A 6,000-nucleotide genomic window follows, 5' to 3' on the forward strand; every position below is an offset into this window, starting at 1 on the left:
AAGCCAATGGAAATACTGTAGGAGATAAGCCTAGACAGACACAATATGGATTTGTATCATACTCAAGTCATTCTGTAAACACTGCCAAACCCTGCGGTATGTTTCAATTGACTTTTTCAATTGTTTGCACTATTAAATTGGTAAGATTGACACTTTCGAGTTGATCCCAGAATTTAGAAAATAATGGGTGATTGAAAGGAGTTGCATCAGTTGGAAAGTGTCTCAGTGGGCCTCAGATAAAGTCTGTCCTGTCCTCTCTGGCTGTGTGACACACTATCTCCAGTGCCAGACTTAGCAAGATTTAATGGTTGAGAAGGGCCTGTCTCCTGTGTTTGCTGAGACAGCGTGATTCATTGTGCCAGAGACAGGTAAACATATTGTGTTTGCTAAGACAGGTCAGCTGGAACAGCTGCTCAGTCAGTTCACTGAGGAGGGGGGGAGAAACAGATCAACAGAATGCTGCAGAGGTTGACCTGGCCAAGATAAACACGTTAAAGGGCTATGTCAAGTTATTGGCCGAAATCAGTCTTGCCTGCTACTTACTAAAACTACATACTGTGTACTAATCATACTACATACTGTATTATTAAGAATGCACTGTTTGGTAAAAACAAATGCAGTAAACAACTAATATCAACATACTAGGCTCATCCTACTGAGAATGCGCCATTCAATGCAGAATTGCATTGATTCCCGCCATTGTTAATTTTGGTACAGTGCGTTACCTTCTTTGATTACCTTCTGTTGTCAAACAAATTATTCCCTTCCTCAATAGTGTGCAGCGAATTTTAGTACATGAAAAGTCAAAATGAGTATGACATGCTGCCATTTAAAGCATACTACATTTTCTAAATGTAATATACTAAAAAAACGTTCTATTTGCGCATATCCAAAATGCCTGCTATGGACACAGCCATTATCTATGCTATGCTATGTAATGTAATTTTATCACACTACTGCTTCCTAAAAGGTATGTTTCCTTAGATTCTTGAGAAAAGCATGTAGCTTATGTGTCTGTATTGAAGTAGAACTCATCGTTGTTGACTACAAGCTGGTTCCTCTGTGTTGCAGCATGCAGAGGAGCACAGTGTTCGTCTGACTACAAGCTGGTTCCTCTGTGTTGCAGCATGCAGAGGAGCACAGTGTTCGTCTGACTACAAGCTGGTTCCTCTGTGTTGCAGCATGCAGAGGAGCACAGTGTTCGTCTGACTACAAGCTGGTTCCTCTGTGTTGCAGCATGCAGAGGATCACAGTGTTCGTTTGACTACAAGCTGGTTCCTCTGTGTTGCAGCATGCAGAGGATCACAGTGTTCGTTTGACTACAAGCTGGTTCCTCTGTGTTGCAGCAATAGTTATATTTTAAGGTTAGTGACCCCGTAGTCACACGTTGCCTTCCTTCCAGTGTTACCTCAAGGTTAGTGACCCCGTAGTCACACGTTGCCTTCCTTCCAGTGTTACCTCAAGGTTAGTGACCCCGTAGTCACACGTTGCCTTCCTTCCAGTGTTACCTCAAGGTTAGTGACCCCGTAGTCACACGTTGCCATAGGAGGCCTATAGTAACGTGGCCATGGATGTTGAGTTGTCGAGACGGGAGGGCTTGTGCATGGAGCCTACATATAGCAGGGAGAAGGGATTGGATACGAGGACCCTGTAGTCACACGTTGCCATAGGAGGCCTATAATAACGTGGCCATGGGTGTTGAGTTGTCGAGACGGGAGGGCTTGTGCATGGAGCCTACATATAGCAGGGAGAAGGGATTGGATACGAGGACCCTGTTGACCCTGACTGAGATCCCAAAATGTATGTACCACAGGTAAAGGATGAATCTATTCATACTAACGGACACTGAATACTTAAACATACTTAACACATAGTTATAGTTAAAAAAAAGTTTTATTAGTGTTGAATAACTAAACTGTATCTCTGATCTGACCACCAGTACTGCACTTATAGCTCTGATCTGACCACCAGTACTGCACTTATAACTCTGATCTGACCACCAGTACTGCACTTATAGCTCTGATCTGACCACCAGTACTGCACTTATAACTCTGATCTGACCACCAGTACTGCACTTATAACTCTGATCTGACCACCAGTACTGCACTTATAACTCTGATCTGACCACCAGTACTGCACTTATAGCTCTGATCTGACCACCAGTACTGCACTTATAACTCTGATCTGACCACCAGTACTGCACTTATAGCTCTGATCTGACCACCAGTACTGCACTTATAACTCTGATCTGACCACCAGTACTGCACTTATAGCTCTGATCTGACCAAAGGTACTGCACTTATAGCTCTGATCTGACCACCAGTACTGCTCTTCTAGCTCTGATCTGACCACCAGTACTGCACTTATAGCTCTGATCTGACCACCAGTACTGCACTTATAGCTCTGATCTGACCAAAGGTACTGCACTTATAGCTCTGATCTGACCACCAGTACTGCACTTATAGCTCCGATCTGACCAAAACTGCACTTATAGGATAAAGGGTGACATTTCAGACACAGCTTGGTCACAGCTGTGTAACAACGTGTCAGGGACAGTACTATCGTTTAATTGTCTGTCATCTCTGTGTACTACAAGGTGTCTAGACTACGTCCTGGATGATATTGGACTGACAGAAACACCAATGTCAAGTTGGCTTCACACAATGAGGACACGGTGAAGCACACCATCAGGCGGCAAATCTCCATAATCTAGTCTACTGCCAAGGCCTTGGCATAGATCACAGACACACTGAGGAGGATGGCTCCCTACACTGACTGCTCTGAGGAGGATGGCTCCCTACACTGACTGCTCTGAGGAGGATGGCTCCCTACACTGACTGCTCTGAGGAGGATGGCTCCCTACCCTGACTGCTCTGAGGAGGATGGCTCCCTACACTGACTGCTCTGAGGAGGATGGCTCCCTACCCTGACTGCTCTGAGGAGGATGGCTCCCTACACTGACTGCTCTGAGGAGGATGGCTCCCTACCCTGACTGCTCTGAGGAGGATGGCTCCCTACCCTGACTGCTCTGAGGAGGATGGCTCCCTACACTGACTGCTCTGAGGAGGATGGCTCCCTACCCTGACTGCTCTGAGGAGGATGGCTCCCTACACTGACTGCTCTGAGGAGGATGGCTCCCTATCCTGACTGCTCTGAGGAGGATGGCTTCCTACCCTGACTGCTCTGAGGAGGATGGCTCCCTACCCTGACTGCACTGAGGAGGATGGCTCCCTACACTGACTGCTATGAGGAGGATGGCTCCCTACACTGACTGCTCTGAGGAGGATGGCTTCCTACCCTGACTGCTCTGAGGAGGATGGCTCCCTACCCTGACTGCTCTGAGGAGGATGGCTCCCTACCCTGACTGCTATGAGGAGGATGGCTCCCTACACTGACTGCTCTGAGGAGGATGGCTCCCTATCCTGACTGCTCTGAGGAGGATGGCTCCCTACACTGACTGCTCTGAGGAGGATGGCTCCCTACACTGACTGCTCTGAGGAGGATGGCTCCCTACACTGACTGCTCTGAGGAGGATGGCTCCCTACCCTGACTGCTCTGAGGAGGATGGCTCCCTACCCTGACTGCTCTGAGGAGGATGGCTCCCTACCCTGACTGCTATGAGGAGGATGACTCCCTACCCTGACTGCTCTGAGGAGGATGGCTCCCTACACTGACTGCTCTGAGGAGGATGGCTCCCTACCCTGACTGCTCTGAGGAGGATGGCTCCCTACACTGACTGCTCTGAGGAGGATGGCTCCCTACACTGACTCCTCTGAGGAGGATGGCTCCCTACACTGACTGCTCTGAGGAGGATGGCTCCCTACACTGACTGCTCTGAGGAGGATGGCTCCCTACACTGACTGCTCTGAGGAGGATGGCTCCCTACACTGACTCCTCTGAGGAGGATGGCTTCCTACCCTGACTGCTCTGAGGAGGATGGCTCCCTACACTGACTGCTCTACACTGACTGCTCACATGTACCTGCACATGGACATTACATTTCTATAAAAATATTGATTTTCTCAAACTATAAGTGTTTTTTACCTATTTTTACTTTTCTTGTTTGTGTACATTGACACGCATGAGGATTAAGTTGGGCCTGACTCTATATTGCCAAGACTTGCATTATTCATTGCTATAATAAAGGGTTAAACATATTTCTGTGTGGTGTTTTCATTCTGAACAATAACACATCACAAAATGACAAACAGGGTATTTTTATTATTATTTTGAATTGCATTTTTGGAATTCTTCTCACAGACACAAGTTTGTCGATCAAACACATCAGGGGTGATCAACTCCACGTGTTATGCAGGCTTTTGTTCCAACGCATCACAGAAACAGCACATTTTGGCCATAACTTTCCACTTCTTAATTCATCAGTATTTCTTTGATTGTCCCCCACGATGAAATCGGAGAGGGGACTGGCACTGTCTCCGTCCGTACGTTCGTTCTGTCATGCGTTAGTCACACACAATATCTCAGACAGCACTGTGACGATTTTGACGAAACCTGGGTGAATGATGCGTCTTGCCATAGAGATCTGGCATCTACAAAATTACTCTGATTTGCCCAAGGCGGGAGCTATAGTACTGAACTGAAATGTGTAAGTTACATGCAATATCTCAATTGGCCCAAAGGGGGCACTGCATCATTTAGGGGGCACGACATGTTTATTGTTGCCTTCTTCTTTTTATTCTAGCTAGTGAAATCCCTATTACTACTGTATCGTATAGCTTTGTGTTACTCTACAACCTGTCCCTGTGACCTTTGTGTCTGTTCTCTATTATCCTACCCGTCTCCTCCCTCTAGGCCAGGCATGTTTCTCTGTGTATAAGTGTGCTCGCTATGGGCCTGTGAACGAAGTGATCCCATACCTGTTCCGTCGTGCCGAGGACAACAGGCTTCATGAATCGTTCCCAGAGGGAGAGAGAGCTGCTGTGGAAGGAGCTGAAACGCAGGCTGGCCTTTGGACAGGTCTTCTACAGTCCTCAACCTGAGCCTGCACTATGAAATCACAGCTAGCTAACTGTCTCTCGCTCCGTCTCGGGCTGAGCCTCTTCCACTGTTTATCTCACCCTCTTCCCCTTAGCTATCTTTCTCCCTCCCTCTGTCTCTCTCTTCGTCTCTCTCCCACTCCTTTTAATTTTCTCTCTGTAAGCGTTCCTCTTTGTGTCCTCTCAGCAACCTCAGAGCCCTGCATACATCATACAGGCATCTTTACTATTCCAAAAGGACTCCCTAAAATGTTGGGCTGGCACAGTCCACCCGCCGCTCGCTGCTTTTTTATCTCTCTATTTATCCTGGAGAAGGACAGCAATAATAAAAACATAACAGGCTTGATTTAAATGGCAGTAAAGTATCCATCAATGTTTATTTTTCTCTATAATGATTCTTGATTCAAGGCTCCATAAAACTCCTTAGGAGCATTTCTGTAGATTTCCTACATGATTCACAGGTATTGTAATATTGTAAAGTGTTCATACATCTAGAGTAAGAATGTATACTTGTCTACACCCTTGTGCCTCTATAGTACTGTATTAAATATCAAAGTTGGAGCTGGTTTAGAAGATAATAAACTGTCTTGTAGTTTAGTTGAAATCGATAGTAGAATACATTGTACATTTCTGAAGGCTCTGGAAGGTTTGTTCTGCAGTAGCCTAGTTTGCTTGTGTTGATGTCCAGGAATGGCATTACTTTAAACTATTCTGCACTTCAAATCATTGTAACTCAGTGTGCTATTAATTTGTCCAATTGGCATGTAAATAATATGATATTTAGAATATGTTCGATTTAGCACTGCAACCTTGTAAATATGAAAGCAGTTTATTTTATTTATTCAGCATGTTTCATCGAGTAAGTTATTGAGAATTCACAAGTCATCATTCTCTTTTGTTGGCTGAGCTTTTGAGATAGACTCCCAGTATGGGTCACTGTGAATGGTACTTGTATGTTAGAGATGGTTTCATTACGGACAGTCCATTAATATCTCATTCAGAA

General features: G+C 45.6%; 1 pseudogene; it reads left to right on the forward strand.

Annotated features, from left to right (window-relative positions):
- The window catches only part of LOC129825782 (proline dehydrogenase 1, mitochondrial-like), a 29,835-nt pseudogene extending 24,835 nt beyond the window's left edge, over positions 1–5,000 (forward strand).
- Positions 5,001–6,000: the final 1,000 nt, after the last annotated feature.

The sequence above is a fragment of the Salvelinus fontinalis genome, chromosome 28 (assembly GCF_029448725.1).
Source record: "Salvelinus fontinalis isolate EN_2023a chromosome 28, ASM2944872v1, whole genome shotgun sequence".
NCBI lineage: Eukaryota > Metazoa > Chordata > Actinopteri > Salmoniformes > Salmonidae > Salvelinus > Salvelinus fontinalis.